A 951-nucleotide genomic window follows, 5' to 3' on the forward strand; every position below is an offset into this window, starting at 1 on the left:
GTACTTGAGGAGTTAATATATACGGTTAAATTTATTATTTTTAAAAAGATTGTTATAACAAAATAAATTATTTATTTATGTCATATTTATATAGACCCTATAAATAAATTAATTAAAATTTTAAAAAAAAAGTTCATTAAGTAATTGAGTAATTTTATTGATATAAAATAAAATTTAATTAATTACTTTATTAGATAAATTTCTAAAGTTTAATCACCTTTGAAAAAATCTTCTTGAGGAAGTTTTCACTTTTTTTTATAGAATTTTGAATCAACGGGGTAAAGATTTCAATGTTTACCAAATTTTTTGAGTTATTTTCTCAATTTTGATTGATTGTCTTTTTTGAGATATTAACTCCTCCGTTGAGAGTTTCTGTAAGTCACAAAATAAAATGGGATGATACATGAATGTGTAGCATTAGACATTTAAATTTATATAAAATTAAATAAATAGATATTTGTGGCTTACATAATATATCGTATATGGCGTTTTACGTGCGTTATATCATATAGAACGTATATCTTTATTTGTTCTATTTTATGATAGTTTAAATGTTAACTTCTGGTGTCCAAAGTTAGATTAGTCACATTAACAATCAAGCAACCATTTAATTTTATATAGAAGGGGTGATTATTTGATACTTCTGCTTTGGAGAAGAGGAACATTGAGGTTCTTTTTTGACATTATAATATGCTCTGTTGCCTTCAAAAGAAACAATATAATACTCACTAAAATGAAAGTTATAGTTATGGGCCTACAAGTTAAATCGTAAAGTCAAATCGAATTGAAGAATCAAATTAAATTGGAAAAAAAAAACGATTTGTGGTTTGGTTTGGTTGGTTTTAGCGGTTGAAAAAAAAAACCGACCACTCTTGGTTTGGTTTGGTATTAAAAGAAAAAAAGTCAAACCGAACCTAAACCAAACTGACATAATATATATATATATATATA

The sequence above is a fragment of the Solanum stenotomum genome, chromosome 7, assembly GCF_019186545.1.
Source record: "Solanum stenotomum isolate F172 chromosome 7, ASM1918654v1, whole genome shotgun sequence".
Classification (NCBI taxonomy): Eukaryota; Viridiplantae; Streptophyta; class Magnoliopsida; order Solanales; family Solanaceae; genus Solanum; species Solanum stenotomum.